Raw genomic sequence first — 19659 nt, forward strand, 5'->3', positions numbered from 1 at the left:
GTCACTGTAGCTCCAGCTAGGGTGGTGTCCCGACTGGCCACTGCCCATGCCCAGCTCTCCCCATCGCCTTCGACATCACCGTCGTCGCCATCGCCGTCGCCGTCACCTTCACCATCGCCGTCTCCGGCGCTGACTACTGCGTCCACGCCAGGACCTGCCACTTCTCGCCACCTCCCTGTAGCTCCCGTCACCACTCACCCTTCCGCCGCCCTTAAACGCCCTTGTGGCACCACCACCTTCTCCGCTCCCAAAAAGCCTCTGCCCCGTCCTCTTTCTCCCCCCCCCCAAGTTGCCATGGATGTCTCCTCGCCTGGCCCTGCTCCCTCCGCCCCCTCCTCCTCCTCCCCTTCCTCTTCCTACAAATACCTTCTCTCTCATCCCAATCCTTCCCTCCTCGAGGCCCGGAACCCCTCACTCCTTCTCTGCCAACACTTTCCTGGAGCCCCCATCTCCCTCCTCACTCCCAGAAGAGTTCTCATATCCTCCCCCAGCCCCACTCTCCACACTGACACCCTCTCCCGCATCCCCATCACCCGTTTTGGCCCTAACGCCTCCCTCACCCCTGCTCCTTCCCCATCTCCTACACGCCAACCCCAACCCCCATGTCGCCCCCTGACCGCTGTGATCACTCAGCTTAGTCTGACGATCACGCTGTGATCACTCAGCTTAGTCTGACGATCACGGAGGACGAGGTGTTGGCAGAGCTCAAGGTGCATCTTTCGGCCCCACCCACCTTATGCGGGTTTTCTCAGAGGACGCCCCCCCCCATTGACCACCTTCTGAAGGAGGGTGCCCTCCTCTTCCACCAGTGATACAAGGTCGACCCCTCCCATTCCCCTCCTCAATCCCTCCGCTGCCAGAGGTGTCTACGATACAACGCGCACACAACAGCTGAGTGCCGCGAGGCCCCCACCTGCCCGCATTGCAAGCAAGCGCACTTCCTCCGGCAGTGCCCTAACCTTAAGACCCCTCCCTCCTGTAATACCTGCAATCTCCCGCATCCAACCTACTCCCAAAAATGTAAGGCCCAACCCCCTCCGACCGCTCCTGAACTCACCGTCCCTGTCTGCCCTCTGGATGCCCCCACCCCTCCTGGCAATTCCCTTCATCCCCCTCCTACCGCTGAGGACATCATCAGGTTCCTCACCTCACCCTTTCCAGCGCCCTCATACCCTCCAACAGATATCCCTCGCCGCCCGTTCCGTCTTTCACTTAAAAATGTATGCCAACTACTCCCAAAACCAGGCCCATTTCACCTTTTCCCGTCTCGACACCCTCATCTAAATCCCTGTCATAGGGCGACAGCACTGTATCCTGTTCAACAACATCTGTTCTCTTCCCGCCAACAAGAACCTCTTCATGCACATCCTTGCCACCCACCACGTGGATGCCTTCCTCCTCAATGAAACCTTTCTTCAGCCCCACCACACCCTCCACACTTCGCGCTACCTCTTTCACTGCTCCAATAATCCCTTCCCAATAGTGCGTGGCAGAGTAGCCACTGGTCACCACCGCCAAATCCCAGTTTGACTCCAACCTCTCCTTCCCGACCCCACCAAACACCTAATCCTTAGTCTCTTCTTTCCTGGCCTTACCATCACCTGCGCCACCATCTATGTCCACCCTAACACACCTATTCCTTTTGACTTCCTCTTCCACATTGACAGTACCTTCTCCTCCTATGTGATCGCCGCCGACCTCAACATCCATAGTCGTTACACCACCCAGTTACGGCAATGGCATCGGTTCCTCTCCTCCCTCCAAGGCGACCTCGTCCCCATTCCCCAGCACACCCGCCCTGAATCCAACACCTCTCCTGATGTCGTCCTCTCCTCCCCTAACCTTCTTGGCCGCATAACAGTGGATCCTGGACCCCATTGGTAGTGACCATCTCCCTGTCCTCCTCACTGTTTCAGACGGTCGTCGCCCCCACCCCGACCCCTGTCATGACCCTCCCCCAAAGTATGTCCATGATTATTCCTGTGCCGACTGGAATGCCTACTGGGATACCCTCTGCACCCAGGTCAAAGGCCACCCCTTCACCTACCACCACCCTGACAATGTTACCCATGCCGACTCCTTTCTCCAGGAGACCTTGTCTGAGGCCGTGGAGGCCCACGTCCCTTCTATCACCATCCACCCCCACTGTCCTACCTTACCCCCACAGGCCATCCTCCTCCGTGAATCCCGCCGTCTCTACCATGCATTCCTCCGCACGCGTGACCTGGACACACTACAACGCCACCGGCAACTCCAGAGACACATCCGTAACTTGCTCGCAGCTAAGAAACGCTGTGACTGGCGACAGACATTCACCTGTTTAAATGCTACCCTTCCTGTCAACTCGTCCAAGTACTGGTCCACCTTCTGGCGCCTTACCGGATCTAAGCCCCCCTCCTACTATCCTCTCCTTCATGACAACCAACCCTTCCCTGACGCCATTAGTAAGGCCAATCACTTTGCCTCCTACCTCTCCGATGTCTTTACCATTCCTGACGATCCCCAGTTCGATTACTCCCTCTTCCCAGATGTCCGTCATCAAACTGACACTTCTGTCCCTCCCCTCGCACCTGGTTTCCAGTACTTGGACAGGACTCAATGCCCCTACCACTACACAGGATCTCATCGGTACACTCCACACAAAAGGCAACACCGCTCCTGGTCACGATCGTATCACCTATCGTCACCTTCGTGAAGCTCCTGCCTCTTTCCTCTGCACCCTGGCCAGGCTCTACAATGTAGTCCTGTCCACCAGCAACTACCCCGACCTGTGGAAAACCTCCCATATCCTGATGTTCCTTAAACCTGGTAAACCGCCATCTGCTGTCTCCTCCTACTGTCCCTTCAGCCTTACCTCGGTCTTCAACAAGGTCCTGGAATCCATCCTCACACGATGCATCCACCAGCATCTCCGCCAGCACCGCCTTCTTCCTGTTACCCAGTGTGGCTTTCGGCAGTCCTTCTCTTCCGATGACCTTCTCCTTCACCTCACTCATCTCCTCTCCGAACAGCTTAATTCCCGTCGTTCCGCTATCTTCCTCTCCCTTGACCTTGAACAAGCCTATGACCGCGTGAGGCATTCCGGTCTCCTCTTCAAGCTCCAAACCTTCACCCTTCCTATTAACTACGTCTGTCTGATCGACTCCAATCTATCCCACCGTCCTTCCTACGTCACCATCCACAACATGGATTCCTACACCTTTTTCCCCTCCACCGGTGTGCTCCAGGGTTCCATCCTCTCCCCTCTTCTGTACCTCTTGTATACAGCGGACATGCCGCTGCCTTCACCCTCCATTCACCTTCTCCAGTACGCCGATGACACTGCCTTCCTTGCCCTTGCCCCCACCCTGCAGCGCTCCCAACACCTTCTCCAATCTCATCATGACCGGTTCACCGCTTGGTGCGACCAGTGGTTGCTTAAGGTCAATCCTGCCAAATCCCAGGCGATCATAGTAGGCAAAACCACTGCTTCCTTCCGCCTTCTCGATTTCTACATCACCATCTATGGCCATCCTATGGCCCTCACCCTCACCCTTAAGTACCTTGGTGTCACCCTTGACCGTCACCTCTTCTGGACCCCCCACCTCCGGACGACCCAAGCCAAGGCACGCTCCCGACTCTGTCTCCTCAAACTCCTCTCTGGCCGAAATTGGGGTCTGGACCCCTCTACCATCCTCCATACCTATAAATCCCTCATTCGCCTTATCCTTTGCTACACCCACACTGCCTGGATTCCACTCCCCCTACCTTTTACAGATCCCTTTAGATCATGGAAAGCCATGCTCTTTGCCTCGCCTATCGTATCCATCTCCCCTGCCCCACGCGGATCCTGTACGACCTAATTCCCTTCCCCCACCTCCTCCTTTTCCTCGAATGGATACGTATCCTCTACACCTCCCACAAACTCGATCCTTCTCATCCGTTGGTCTCTCCCATCCTCTCCCGTCCCCGTCCGCTGTCGCGCCTGTACTTCCATGTCCCACCTGCTCTCCATCTCTCCACTCTCCACACCCTCTCCAAAGGTGGCTTCCGCCAGCTCCCCCTCCCTGATGATGCCCTCCTCCCCTCCATCTACCCCTCCTACCAACTTTGATCCTCCCTCCGTCTTCCTGTGTTTGATTCCTTTAAGCACCCTCTCTCCCTTCTCTACCCCTTCCCCCCCTCCTCCCTTTCTCCCCACTCCTCCCCCTGGGCTTCCCCTACCCCCCTGTCCCTCTAATCCTCCTCCCATCTCCTCTGCAATTGGCATCATTGCTCTCCCCTCACCCTCCCCCTCACCTTTCTTCCCCTCTTGGCAGGTCCCCGGACTCGCACACGTTACGTGGACATTCGAGCGCCAGAGATCATCGCCATGTGTCTCATGTGTGTGCCGTCGTGTTTTGTGTTCAGTGATCACCGTCACGCACCATCGTTCCCATGTGTCATCGCAATCATCGATATTTGTGCGTCGTCTCAACAGCTTGTGGTGTGATTTCTCGTCGAGTGTGAACGGCTCCATGTTTTGTATTTTATGTCTACTGTTTTTTACCCACCATTCTGTCATTTCTGAGTATTCTTTCTGTCTTTTATCACTGTCTACTCTAAGGCTGAAGAGCGGCGTAGAATGCTGCTGCCAGCCTACCTGTTGTATGTGCAGGTATAAAACAACAATAAAGGGAAAAAAAACACGGATAGAACTGCGTGATGCATTTTGTTTACGGAGCAGCTGAAATCATTGATGGAAGAGCTCAGAGAGTATAACGATAACGTGTTTCTTTTTTTTTTCGCGAATATGTCAGCATTATAGCATATTTACCGGGTACTACCAAAATACTGACGGAGCGCAGGCCCAATGCAGGCAGGCCACAGAAGGGGTGCATACCTGATTTTGTGGAAAACCTGCCGTTACGCTTTTAGAACATGCAAGTACCCCAGCAACTAACGCTGAGTTCGGTGTTCTCTACAGTAAAGTATGGAATCAGTTGCGTGGACAGCTTTATCACCCATTTCGTACTATCAGACTAACGGCCCTAGAACCAGACAAGGTTCTATCTCATTTTGAGTTTGTACGCTGGCTCTGTAACAGGCTAACGAAAACTCAGAGTGTCCTGATGTTCTGTTTACTCGGAAAGGTATGTGCAGCTGTCATAGCTCGCATGTAAGAGCCTCTGATAACGCACGTACAGTTACGCAAGGTCATCTGACACTGTTTGCAGTGAACTTTGGGACAGTATGGCAGGGGATTATTTTCTTGGGCCCTACATGTTCCTTCCTCGACACAAGTGGCCAATGTACAGACTGTTCATGCAAGAGCATCTGTGTGCCAAACCGGCAGGTGCACCATTGGTTCAAATGGCTCTGGGCACTATGGGACTTAAAATCTATGGCCATCAGTCCCTTAGAACTTAGAACTACTTAAACCTAACTATCCTAAGGACAGCACACAACACCCAGTGATCACGAGGCAGAGAAAATCCCTGACCCCGCCGGAAATCAAACCCGGGAACCCGGGCGTGGGGAGCGAGAACGCTACCGCACGACCACGAGCTGCGGACGGGCAATCGGTTTATTGGACGGTGAAGATCTGTACATTGGCTTACAAGATCCCTGGACATCATGTCATTTCACTTCTTTCTCTGGGGCTTTATGAAAAACCGACGTATGTTCCACCACTATGGGCTCAGAAGGAATTACTTGCAATTTTTTCAGCGGTCACACACATGCAGAAAACGCTACACATTTTCCATTGAACAAGGGATGCCCTGCTACGTCGATACCGGCAATATGCTGAAGTTAATCCTGCTCATTTTTAACATTTGTTGTTACAGTGATCAGACCGATAAAGGACTAAAACACATGGATATTCCGTAATAACTTAATAATCATTTCCGATACCTGGTTGTGTAATGAGAGGTATGTGTTTATTTTCAGTTATTTAACCTGATCTGAGTAGGGCCGTCACGGCTTCCCTTACATCAGACTAGGTTTGCACACATACAGTATCTATTAAATCGTAGTTACCTAAGAATTAACAATTTTAAATGTGAAAATTAGTTTTAAAATGATTTGAGTGATTGAAGTGACAGTGTGAGTAAATTACACTATGAACTAACAAAGTTAATACTGGCATTACCTGTATTACTGCTGCTGCAGCCATTAATAGCGATAATAATAATAATAATAATAATAATAATAATAACAATAATTGTGACATTAATAACAATAATGATAATGGCAGATATAAGAAGAATTTATAGGTCTACAAAATAGATGTTTTCTGACATAGTGAGTTCTGCAGAAAGGAAATTTAGGGTGACTACTTCCGCTAAGAGTACTGGGAAATGAGGAAGATCAGGCTGAAAAAAGGGATGTTCAAGGGTTACAAGTGTGTACAGGCACAAAGGAAGTCTTCTTGTTGCTTTAATAGATATGTCATTACCTGTCTTTTGAAGCTGGAGATGTTATTTAGTTCCCAGTAATACTGGGGGGGGGGGGGGGAGGGAGGTTTCTCAGAGTTCGATTCCTGTTGCTGAGAATGACTTCTAGAACGTGACTGAATGATGGAGTGAGACAGAAAGGATTTTCTCAAATTCGAACGAGTGTTTCCGCCGTGTTGTTCAGCCAAGAGCGTTAAGGTCGAGGAGAGATACAACGAAGAGCCAAAGAAACTCGTACACCTGTCTAATATCGTGTAGAGCACGTACGAGCACGCAGAAGTGCCGCAACACGACATGGCATGGACTCGATAATATCTGATGTAGTGCTGGAGGGAACTGACACCATGAATCGTGCAGGCCTGCCAAAAATCCATAAGAGTACGAGGGGATGGAGAGCTCTTCTGAACAGCATGTTGCAAGGCATCCCAAATACGCTCAATAATGTTCATGTCTGGGAAGTGTGGTGGCCAGAGGATGTGTTTGAACTCGAAAGAGTGTTCCTGGAGCCATGCTGCAGCAATTCGGGACGTGTGGGGTGTCGCATTTTCCTGCTGGAATTGCCCAACTCCGTCGGATGCAAAATGGACATGAATTGATGCAGGCAATCAGACAGGATGCTTACGTACGTGTCACCTGTCAGAGTCGTATCTAGAATTATCAGGGGTCTCATATCACTCCAACTGCACACGCCCATACCATTACAGAGCCTCCACCAGCTCGAACAGTCCCCTGTTGACATTCTGGGTCCATCGATTCATGAGGTTGTGTCCAGACCTGTGCGCGTCCATCCGCTCGATACAATTTGAAACGAGACTCGTCCGACAAGGCAACATTTTTCCAGTCATCAACAGTCCAATATCGGTATTGACGGGACCAAGCGAGGCATAAAGCTTTGTGTCGTGCTGTCATCAGTTGTACACGACTGGGCCTTCGGCTCCGAAAGCTCATATCGATGATGCTTCTTTGAATGGTTCTCACGCTGACACTTGTTGGTGGCCCAGCATTGAAATCTGCAGTAATTTGCTGGACTGTTACTCTTCTGTCACGTTGGATGATTCTCTTCAAACGTCGTTGGTCCCGTTCTTGCAGGATCTTTTTCCGGCAGCTGCGATGTAGGAGATTTAATGCTTTACCGGATTCCTGATATTCACGGTGTGCACGTGAAATGGTCATACGAGAAAATCTCCACTTCATCGCTACGTCAGAGATGCTGTGTCCCATAGCTCGTGCACTAACTATAATATCGCGTCCAAACTCACTTAAATCTCGATAACGTGCCATTGTAGCAGCAGTAATAGACTTAGCAACTGTAGTCTTATATAGGCTTGCCGACCGCAGCTTCATATTCTGCCTGTTTACATATCTCTGTATTTGAATACGCATTGTCTATGCCAGTTTCTTTGGCGCTTCAGTGTATGAAGTACAATGTTCAGTAATAAAAACAGAAGGGAAGACAGAGGGTATCGAAATCTCTGCGGTTGTCTACAGGCAGCCAGAATGGCTGCGCATATGTTGGTGAAGCGTGATCAGAGTTGAACATCACAGATACGAGCACATACGTTCAAAACCAACCGCAAGGCCGTGAGCTTTCCTGAGAAGAGCCTTGCACGATAACATCGCTGTAATCAGTAATTGGAAATATAAGTGTTCGTACAAGTTTCCTTTTCAGATCAAGAGGGAAGAGTCTTTTGTATTTTTGCGGGTCACGGAAAGACGCTAATGCGTTCTTCCACATTACGGTTCCATCCTCAGTCAAATTTAGAGTTTCATCTATTATTACTCCTAGACTATTTGCTGAAGAAGAGAAGTTATTATTTGTCCATTTTGGGTTAAAGGTGGTAGGATTCCGCATATTTTGGACTAACGATCGTAAAATGACAAATCAGTACTGCTTGGATTTTGGATGGGTTCAGGTATAATCCTATATCCTGTGCCAATTTTGATAGTACACACAGGTCGGTACTGAGTTTCTCGATAGCTGTCTTCAGATTTATGGGTTTTGCACTTGGATACAAATGGAGGTCATCAGCATACCTGAGGTATTTGCAATAGGACAAGACTGGTAACACATCAAGAGATACAACCTAATACAGAACCCTGGGAGGTGCCTGATGCTACCTGTGTCGATCGTGACTTTATGGTGCCGGACATGAAGCATTGCTGGCGAGACCTCCGGTATGAGCGAAATCATTGCACTGCACTTGGTGAGAAATTTAGGCTGCTAAGTTTGGAAATTAAGATGTCACAGTCAATGGTGTCAAAGGCTTTGGTGAAGACTGAGAAGCACATGATAGCTGCCTCTTATGGATCCATGGTAAGCTTCACGTCATCTGTTACTTTTATTAAGGAGGATGTTGTGCTGTGATGTTTACAGAAACCTCTACATCTACAGCTACATCTACGTGATTACTCTGCTATCCACAGTACAATGCCTGGCAGAGGTTTCAATGAACCATCTTCATTCTGACACTCTACCGTTCCACTCTCGAACGGCGCGCGGGAAAAAACTAGCACTTAAATTTTTCTGTGAGAGCTCTGATTTCTCTTATTTTATCGTGATGATCATTTCTACCTATGTAGGTGAGTGCCAATAGAATGTTTTCACAATTGGAGGAGAAAACTGGTGATTTAAATTTCATGAGAAGATCCCGTCGCAACGAAAAACGCCTTTGTTTTAATGGTCACCACGCCAATTCACGTACCATATCTGTGGTACTATCTCCCCTACTTCACGATAATACGAAACTAGCTGCCCCACTTTTAACTTTTTCGATGTCATCCTTCAGTCCCACCTGATGTGGAACCCACACCGTATAGCAGTACTCCAGAATTGGGCGGATAAGTGTGGTGTAAGCCGTCTTTTTAGTAGACCTGTTGCATCTTCCAAGTGTTCTGTCAACGAATCGCAGTCTTTGGTTTGCTCTACCCACAACATTATCTATGTGATCGTTCAAGTTTAGGTTATTTGTTATTGTAATCCCTAAGTATTTAGTTGAATTTAGAGCCTTCAGATTTATGACTTATCGCGTAATAGAAATTTGCCGTTTTTTCTTAGTACTCATAACTTCACACTTTTCTTTGTTCAGGGTCAATTGCCACTTTTCGCACCATGCACATATCTTATCTAAATCATTTTGCAATTCGTTTTGGTCATCTGATGACAAGACAGTAAAAGACAGCATCATACGAAAACAATCTAAGAGGGCTACTATAACACTTTCTTGTGGAACGCCAGATATTACTTGTGTTTTACTCGATGACTTTCCGTCTGTTACTACTAACTGTGATTTTTCTGACAGGAAATCACGAATCCAGTCGCACAACTGAGGCGATATTTCATAGGCATGCAGTTTGGTTAGAAGACGCTTGTGAGGAACGGTCTCGAAAGCCTTCTGGAAATCTCAGAATATGGAATCAATTTGACATCCCCTGTCGATAGCTCACATTATTTTATGAGTATACGGAGCTAGTTGTGTTTCACAAGAACGATATTTTCTGAATCTGTGCTATGTGTCAATAAATCATTTTCTTCGAGGTAATTCATAATGTTCGAAAACACTATATGTTCCAAAACCCTACTGCAAATCGACGTTAGTGATACGGGCGGATTACTTCTATTTTCCTTTTTGGGTATTGGTGTGACCTGAGCAATTTTTCAGTCATTAGGTACGGATCGTTCTATTAGCTAGCGGTTGTATATAATTGCTAAATATTGGGCTATTATATCAGCATACTCTGAAAGGAACTTGACTGGTATACAATCTGAACCGGAGGCCTTGCCTTTATTAAGTGATTTAACCTGCTTTGCTACACCGAGGATATCTACTTCTATGTTTCTCATCTTGACAGTTGTTCTTAATGGGAATTCAGAAATATTTACGTCGTCGTCTTTGGTGAAGGAATTTCGGAAAACCGTGTTTAATAACTCTGCTTTAGTGGCACTGTCATTAGTGACTTCACCGCTGTTATCGCGCAGTGAAGGGATTGATTGCGTCTTGCCATTGGTGTGCTTTATGTATGACCAGAATCTGTTTGGGTTTTCTGAGAGATTCCCAGACAGAGAATTCGTTGTGAAAACTATTAAAAGCATCACGCATTGAATTACGCTCTATCTTTCGAACTTCTGCAAAACTTTTCCAATCTTGGGGATTTTGAGTTTTTTTAAATTTGGCGTGCTCTTTTCGTTGCTTCTGCATCAGCGATCTGACCCGTTTTGTGTACCATGGGAAATCAGTACCACCACTTATTAATTTATGTGGTATACAGGGTGTTACAAAAAGGTAAGACCAAACTTTCAGGAAACATTCCTCACACACAAATAAAGAAAAGATGTTATGTGGACATTTTTGTTTCGTCAGTATGTACTGTACTTCCTCGATTCACCGCCAGTTGGCCCAATTGAAGGAAGGTAATGCTGACTTCGGTGCTTGTGTTGACATGCGTCTCATTGCTCTACAGTACTAGCATCAAGCATATCAGTACGTAGCATCAACAGGTTAGTGTTCATCACGAACGTGGTTTTGCAGTCAGTGCAATGTTTACAAATGCGGAGTTGGCAGATGCCCATTTGATGTATGGATTAGCACGGGGCAATAGCCGTGGCGCGGTACCTTTGTATCGGGACAGATTTCCAGAACGAAAGTGTCCCGACAGGAAGACGTTCGAATCAATTGATCGGCGTCTTAGGGAGCACGGAACATTCCAGCCTATGATTCGCGACTGGGGAAGACCTAGAACGACAAGGACACCTGCAATGGACGAGGCAATTCTTCGTGCAGTTGACGATAACCCCAGTGTCAGCGTCAGAGAAGTTGCTGCTGTACACGGTAACGTTGACCACGTCACTGTATGGAGAGTGCTACGGGAGAACCAGTTGTTTCCGTACCATGTAGAGCGTGTGCAGGCACTATCAGCAGCTGATTGGCCTCCACGGGTACACTTCCGCGAATGGTTCATCCAGCAATGTGTCAATCCTCATTTCAGTGCAAATGTTCTCTTTACGGATGAGACTTCATTCCAACGTGATCAAATTGTAAATTTTCACAATCAACATGTGTGGGCTGACGAGAATCCGCACTTAATTGTGCAATCACGTCATCAACACAGATTTTCTGTGAACGTTTGGGCTGACATTGTTGGTGATGTCTTGATTGGACCCCATGTTCTTCCATCTACGCTCAATGGAGCACGTTATCATGATTTCATACGGGATACTCTACCTGTGCTGCTAGAACATGTGCCTTTACAAGTACGACACAACCTGTGGTTCATGCACGATGGAGCTCCTGCACATTTCAGTCGAAGTGTTCGTACGCTTCTCAGCAACAGATTCGGTGACCGATGGATTGGTAGAGGCGGACCAATTCCATGGCCTCCACGCTCTCCTGACCTCAACCCTCCTGACTTTCATTTATGGGGGCATTTGAAAGCTCTTGTCTACGCAACCCCGGTACCAAATGTAGAGACTCTTCGTGCTCGTATTGTGGACGGCTGTGATACAATACGCCATTCTCCAGGGCTGCATCACCGCATCAGGGATTCCATGCGACGGAGGGTGGATGCATGTATCCTCGCTAATGGAGGACATTTTGAACATTTCCTGAAACAAAGTGTTTGATGTCACGCTGGTACGTTCTGTTGCTGTGTGTTTCGATTCCATGATTGATGTGATTTGAAGAGAAGTAATAAAATGAGCTCTAACACGGAAAGTAAGCGTTTCCGGGCACATGTCCACATAACTTATTTTCTTTCTTTATGTGAGAGGAATGTTTCCTGAAAGTTTGGCCGTACCTTTTTATAACACCCTGTATATCTCTCAACTGCCGTCGATACTATCTCTTTGAAATCATTCCACATCATTTCTTCGATTACATGATCAGATCGGAAGGAGTGAAGACTGTCTTAAAAAAGCATTAAGAGCATTTTATTAGCTTTTTTTTAAACAGATGTACCTTGTGTTTCGTTTTGATGGTTGTGGGTGTTACGGTATTCAGTCTAGCAGCAACAGCCCTGTGGTCGCTAATCCTGTATTCGTCATCATGCTCCCTATTTGTACAGGATTATTTGTTGCTAAGAGGTCAAGTATACTTTCGCAAACGTTTACGCTTTGAGTGAGCTCATGAACCTGATTGTTATTCGTCTAATAAGTTGTTTGTAGTTAGACAGCTTATTAGTTTCTAAGGCCATGGGCAGTCCAGCAAGAACCATATTTACTCTACCACGCAAACATTTGGGGCTACACTCGTCTGGTGTGTGACGTTCCCGCAGGTGGGGGGGGTCCACTGGAAGCCGAACCGCACAGTAACCCTGGGTTCGGTGTGGGGCGGCGGCGAGGTCAGTGGACTGCTGTAGCCTCTTGTGGGGTTGTGAACCACTGAGGGCTAAGGCGGGGACGAAGCCTCTTCGTTGTTTCTAGGTCAATATACACAATCTGCTTACTCTGGTTTCCCGCCAACAGAAGCTCAATGACAGCTACCTGCTTAGAACACACCTCTGTTACAGATGCTATTTTGAAGGCTACGTTCAACCGAAATCGGTGGAGAACAGAAAATTGTTGCGTTATTTACTGAACGCACCTCGCATTTTTCGTCTACATCAATATTTTTATAATGCGTAATGATATACACTAAAGACTAAAAAAACTGGTATCCCTGCCTGATATCGTGTAGGGCGCTTGCGAGCACACAGAAGTGCCACAACACGACGTGGCATGGACTCGACTATTACCTGAATGAATGCTGGAAGGAATTGACATCATGAGTCCTGTAGGGTTGTCCATAACCTATTATAGTACGATGGGGTGGAAATCTCTTCCGAAAAGCACGTTGCAAGGCAACCCAGATATGCTCAATAGTGGGGAGTCTAGTGGTCAGGAGAGTGTTCCTGCAGCCACCCTGTCCCAATTCTGCATGTGTGGGATGTCGCATTGTCCTGCTTGAATTCCGCAAGTCCGTCGAATGCAAAATGGACGTGAATGGATGTAGGTGATCAGACAGCATGCTTACGTATGTGTCACCTGTCAGAATCGTAACTAGACATATCAGGCGTCCCATATCACACGACGTGCATACGCCCCACAAAATTACAGAGCCTCCACCAGCTTGAACAGACTCTGATGACACGCAGGGCCTGTAGGTTCATGAGACTGTCTCCATACACGTACACGTCCATCCGCTCTATACAATTTGAAACGAGACCCGTACGACCAGGGAACATGTTTCCAGTCATCAACAGTCCAATGTCGGCGTTGACGCGCGCAGGTGAGGCGTAAAGCCGGCCGGAGTGGCCGTGCGGTTCTAGGCGCTACAGTCTGGAGCCGAGCGACCGCTACGGTCGCAGGTTCGAATCCTGCCTCGGGCATGGATGTGTGTGATGTCCTTAGTTCTAAGTTCTAGGCGACTGATGACCTCAGAAGTTAAGTCGCATAGTGCTCAGAGGCATTTGAACCATTTGTGAGGCGTAAAGCTTTGTGTCGTCCACCCATCAAGGGCTCCGAAAGCCCATATCGATGATGTTTCGTTGAATGGTTCTCATGTTGACGCTTGTTCACGGCGCAGCCTTGAAATCTACAGCAATCTGAGATTGCACTTCTGTCACCTTGTACGATTCTCTTTATTCGTCGTTTGCCCCGTTCTTGCACGATGTTTTTCCTGCTGTAGCGATGTTGGAGATTTGATGTCTTACCGCATTCCTGATAATCATGTTACACTCGTGAAATCTCCAATTGATCGCTACCTCGGAGATGCTGTGTCCAATCACTCATGCGCCGAGTATAATACCACGTTCATATTCATTTAAATCTTTATATACTGGTTTTGTAGCAGCAGTAACCGATGTAACAACTGCACCAACCATATGTTGTCTTATGTAGGCGTTGCCGACTGCAGCGCCGTATTCTATTTACCTAAATCTTAATTTGAATAAGCAGGCCTATGCCAGTTTCGTTGGCGCTTCGATGTATTTCAAGTCTCTCTTTCTGTTGCCACGTATATTAACGGATTCTGGAAGCGTGGAATGCCGGACGTAACTAGCAATATTTCTTACGTGTATCTGCTAGCACCAACTTCAGCAATAACACTTCTTTCACGGATCACGATTTGGCGAGAGGTTTTTCAGCGACTATAGCTGTCTGAACTGTCTTTACACCTTTTAATATCCTACTAATTTCAGACCGCTGTAGAAAATTACCTTGAATGATATTTGGAAGCTAAGCATGAAATGAGATGAAAGAAACAGGAACTGCAGTAAATGACCGTCAAGATTTCCGCACAAAGCTAAATAAAGCTACATCTATAGCAAAGCAGTAGGCCCACTCCTTACTTCCAGTAGGCGTACGATTCAAAGATAACTAAGGGCACTATGTCAGAGTGACAAAGTCTCACTCACGTTTGCGCTTGCGTTGTGAACAGTGTGTAGTCTCTTGATAACGTCTACAACATAACGCCTAAACGATGCCATATAGACATTATTTTGCAGAATATAACATTAGAACATTTCTGGAGACAGACGACATCTCAGCAGCACTGGAAGCGCCTCAAAGACTCAGGTCAGCAGTTTGGCAATGATCGTCTTCGGTTAGTGCCAGATCGACCGCAAATGCGCACTTCAGAAGAGGCGTGGGATCTGGCCTTAAATGCACGATAAAAACCTGGAATGTATGCAATACAAACGCCTGCAAAGTTTACAGTTGTCTCACGAACTGTAATTTCTCGACCAAGTGATCATCACAAGCTCATAGCAGTTAGCCCGTGTGTTCATCCTGTGGTGCACTTCCCGCTCTCAGAAATAGACAGGCTCACTAATTTTAGGATCAGGAACATAAATGTCGTGCGAGGCGAAGGGTATTGCCATTGTATAACTTATTACAGCTTCTTCTCATACCTTTCGCCTACGGAGCGGGGGGAAAATGAATGCGTCTGTGCATACTGTGGTTAGTCTAATCTTGCCTTTGTAGTCGCTACGGGAGCAATACGTAGAGGTTTTTAGTGTATTCCTGGATTATTCACTCAAAACTGGTCCTTGAAACTTTTTAAGTAGACGTTCGCGAACTAGCTGACGTTTATCTTTTATCAGTTAATGTCTTTTGAGCATCTCAGTGAAACTCTGTCACGGGCCATTCAAGCATGTGACGGTATTTGCTGCCCCTCTTTGAATAAAGTTCGAAAGTCATATTTCGTATAGATCCCCCACACCTGAGCAATATTCTGGGATATGTCGCAAAAATATTTTGTGAGGGACATGTCCGAAAGAAAGGACACCACGCATTCATGTAACTGATACGCCTCAATGGGCTACGAGTACACAACCGTCAGTTCAGATGCACATTTACCAAGTGTAGAAGTATGAAACCAGAATTTCCCTACAGATGGTGCTGCGTCATCTGCTTCCTGTAACGGCTGACGACGAATATCAACACACAGTACATCTACATCTACATCTACATTTATACTCCGCAAGCCACCCAAGGGTGTGTGGCGGAGGGCACTTTACGTGCCACTGTCATTACCTCCCTTTGCTGTTCCAGTCGCGTATGGTTCGCGGGAAGAACGACTGTCTGAAAGCCTCTGTGCGCGCTCTAATCTCTCTAATTTTACATTCGTGATCTCCTCGGGAGGTATAAGTAGGGGGAAGCAATATATTCGATACCTCATCCAGAAACGCACCCTCTCGAAACCTGGCGAGCAAGCTACACCGCGATGCAGAGCGCCTCTCTTGCAGAGTCTGCCACTTGAGTTTGCTAAACATCTCCGCGACGCTATCACGCTTACCAAACAACCCTGTGACGAAACGCACAACTCTTCTTTGGATCTTCTCCTCTATCAACCCGACCTGGTACGGATCCCACACTGATGAGCAATACTCAAGTATAGGTCGAGCGAGTGTTTTGTAAGCCACCTCCTTTGTTGATGGACTACATTTTCCAAGGACTCTCCCAATGAATCTCAACCTGGTACCCAATTAATTTTATACCAACAATTAATTTTATATGATCATTCCACTTCAAATCGTTCCGCACGCATACTCCCAGATATTTTACAGAAGTAACTGCTACCAGTGTTTGTTCCGCTATCATATAATCATACAATAAAGGATCCTTCTTTCTATGTATTCTCAATACATTACATTTGTCTATGTTAAGGGTCAGTTGCCACTCCCTGCACCAAGTGCCTATCCGCTGCAGATCTTCCTGCATTTCGCTACAATTTTCTAATGCTGCAACTTCTCTGTATACTACAGCATCATCCGCGAAAAGCCGCATGGAACTTCCGACACTATCTACTAGGTCATTTATATATATTGTGAAAAGCAATGGTCCCATAACACTCCCCTGTGGCACGCCAGAGGTTACTTTAACGTCTGTAGACGTCTCTCCGTTGAGAACAACATGCTGTGTTCTGTTTGCTAAAAACTCTTCAATCCAGCCACACAGCTGGTCTGATATTCCGTAGGCTCTTACTTTGTTTATCAGGCGACAGTGCGGAACTGTATCGAACGCCTTCCGGAAGTCAAGAAAAATAGCATCTACCTGGGAGCCTATATCTAATATTTTCTGGGTCTCATGAACAAATAGAGCGAGTTGGGTCTCACACGATCGCTGTTTCCGGAATCCATGTTGATTCCTACATAGTAGATTCTGAGTTTCCAAAAACGACATGATACTCGAGCAAAAAACATGTTCTAAAATTCTACAACAGATCGACGTCAGAGATATAGGTCTATAGTTTTGCGCATCTGCTCGACGACCCTTCTTGAAGACTGGGACTACCTGTGCTCTTTTCCAATCATTTGGAACCTTCCGTTCCTCTAGAGACTTGCGGTACACGGCTGTTAGAAGGGGGGCAAGTTCTTTCGCGTACTCTGTGTAGAATGGAATTGGTATCCCGTCAGGTCCAGTGGACTTTCCTCTGTTGAGTGATTTCAGTTGCTTTTCTATTCCTTGGACACTTATTTCGATGTCAGCCATTTTTTCGATTGTGCGAGGATTTAGAGAAGGAACTGCAGTGCGGTCTTCCTCTGTGAAACAGCTTTGGAAAAAGGTGTTTAGTATTTCAGCTTTACGCTTGTCATCCTCTGTTTCAATGCCATCATCATCCCGGAGTGTCTGGATATGCTGTTTCGAGCCACTTACTGATTTAACGTAAGACCAGAACTTCCTAGGATTTTCTGTCAAGACGGTACCTAGTATTTTACTTTCGAATTCACTAAACGCTTCACGCATAGCCCTCCTTACGCTAACTTTGACATCGTTTAGCTTCTGTTTGTCTGAGAGGTTTTGGCTGCGTTTAAATTTAGAGTGAAGCTTTCTTTGCTTTCGCAGTAATTTCCTAACTTTGTTGTTGTACCACGGTGGGTTTTTCCCGTCCCTCACAGTTTTACTCGGCACGTACCTGTCTAAAACGCATTTTACGATTGCCTTGAACTTTTTCCAAAAACACTCAACATTGTCAGTGTCGGAACAGAAATTTTCGTTTTGATCTGTTAGGTAGCCTGAAATCTGCCTTTTATTACTCTTGCTAAACAGATAAACCTTCCTCCCTTTTTTATATTCCTATTAACTTCCATATTCAGGGATGCTGCAACGGCCTTATGATCACTGATTCCCTGTTCTGCGCTTACAGAGTCGAAAAGTTCGGGTCTGTTTGTTATCAGTAGGTCCAAGATGTTATCTCCACGAGTCGGTTCTCTGTTTAATTGCTCGAGGTAATTTTCGGATAGTGCACTCAGTATAATGTCACTCGATGCTCTGTCCCTACCACCCGTCCTAAACATCTGAGTGTCCCAGTCTATATCTGGTAAATTGAAATCTCCACCTAAGACTATAACATGCTGAGAAAATTTATGTGAAATGTATTCCAAATTTTCTCTCAGCTGTTCTGCCACTAATGCTGCTGAGTCGGGGGGGTCGGTAAAAGGAGCGAATTATTAACCTAGCTCGGTTGTTGAGTGTAACCTCCACCCATGATAATTCACAGGAACTATCCACTTCTACTTCACTACAGGATAAACTACTTTAACAGCAACGAACACTCCACCACCGGTTGCATGCAATCTATCCTTTCTAAACACCGTCTGTACGTTTGTAAAAATTTCGGCAGAATTTATCTCTGGCTTCAGCCAGCTTTCTGTACCTATAACGATTTCAGCTTCGGTGCTTTCTATCAGCGCTTGAAGTTCCGGTACTTTACCAACGCAGCTTCGACAGTTTACAATTACAATACCGATTGCTGCTTGGTCCCCGCATGTCCTGACTTTGCCCCGCACCCGTTGAGGCTGTTGCCCTTTCTGTACTTGCCCGAGGCCATCTAACCTAAACAACCGCCCAGCCCACGCCACACAACCCCTGCTACCCGTGTAGCCGCTTGTTGCGTGTAGTGGACTCCTGACCTATCCAGCGGAACCCGAAACCCCACCACCCCATGGCGCAAGTCGAGGAATCTGCAGCCCACACGGTCGCAGAACCGTCTCAGCCTCTGATTCAGACCCTCCACTCGGCTCTGTACCAAAGGTCCGCAGTCAGTCCTGTCGACGATGCTGCAGATGGTGAGCTCTGCTTTCATCCCGCTAGCGAGACTGGCAGTCTTCACCAAATCAGATAGCCGCTGGAAGCCAGAGAGGATTTCCTCCGATCCATAGCGACACACATCATTGGTGCCGACATGAGCGACCACCTGCAGATGGATGCACCCTGTACCCTTCATGGCATCCGGAAGGACCCTTTCCACATCTGGAATGACTCCCCCCGGTATGCACACGGAGTGCACTTTGGTTTTCTTCCCCTCCCTTGCTGCCATATCCCTAAGGGGCCCCATTACGCGCCTGACGTTGGAGCTCCCAACTACCAGTAAGCCCACCCTCTGCGACCGCCCGGATCTTGCAGACTGAGGGGCAACCTCTGGAACAGGACAAGCAGCCATGTCAGGCCGAAGATCAGTATCAGCCTGAGACAGAGCCTGAAACCGGTTCGTCAGACAAACTGGAGAGGCCTTCCGCTCAGCCCTCCGGAATGTCTTTCGCCCCCTGCCACACCTTGAGACGACCTCCCACTCTACCACAGGTGAGGGATCAGCCTCAATGCGGGCAGTATCCCGGGCAACCACAGTCGTAGTCCGATCGGGGGATGCGTGGGACGAGCTGGCCGTCCCCGACAAACCCCCATCCGGACCCCCACAGTGATGCCCATTGGCAACAGCCTCAAGCTGTGTGACCGAAGCCAACACTGCCTGAAGCTGGGAGCGAAGGGATG

The sequence above is a fragment of the Schistocerca cancellata genome, chromosome 5 (assembly GCF_023864275.1).
Source record: "Schistocerca cancellata isolate TAMUIC-IGC-003103 chromosome 5, iqSchCanc2.1, whole genome shotgun sequence".
NCBI lineage: Eukaryota > Metazoa > Arthropoda > Insecta > Orthoptera > Acrididae > Schistocerca > Schistocerca cancellata.